We start from the raw sequence: 568 nt of genomic DNA, 5'->3' as shown, positions 1-568 counted from the left end.
CTAACTGTCATTTATGAAATGATGTGGTGGTTATGACCGTTTTCTTCTGCGCTACGACGTTATTGGAGAAACGGTATTTTATGTATGGGGTATTCCTTTTTTTATTTTGACAACTTGCGAAAAGAATGATTGAGTCTTACGTTTTTAGGTAACAAATGCTGTACTAGGGTTTTAACTTTGGGGAAAATTTGTTTCTTTTTCACTCTTACAGCCTGTCAAACGTAAGTTTCTGAAAGCCCACCCAACCCAAACCTCTCCGCCTCGACTGGGAGGCGGGTTGAAAGGGCTTCTCAGCTCTTCCATTTCGTCAGTTCTTCGTATTCTTTCAATATATAACCGTTTTCGGTAATATTTGAGAGTTCTTTATTATGCAGGTTGGGGTTCGGATTAGTGGAGGATAAATGCATGGTTTTTTTTTCTTGGGTGTGTTTCTTTTTTTATGGTAGAAGTGAGGCTAAGGTTATTCTGGTGAAAAATGAGTGGACTCTTATCTTCCTGTTTTTCGAAAACGCTTACTTTAGTCGTAATTCTGTTTGTGGGTTTTAGAGAACAATATTGATTGAAAATA

Source organism: Trypanosoma theileri (assembly GCF_002087225.1).
Source record: "Trypanosoma theileri isolate Edinburgh chromosome Unknown TM35_Tth_38_V1, whole genome shotgun sequence".
Lineage (NCBI taxonomy): Eukaryota > Euglenozoa > Kinetoplastea > Trypanosomatida > Trypanosomatidae > Trypanosoma > Trypanosoma theileri.
This window is presented reverse-complemented; position numbering follows the sequence as displayed.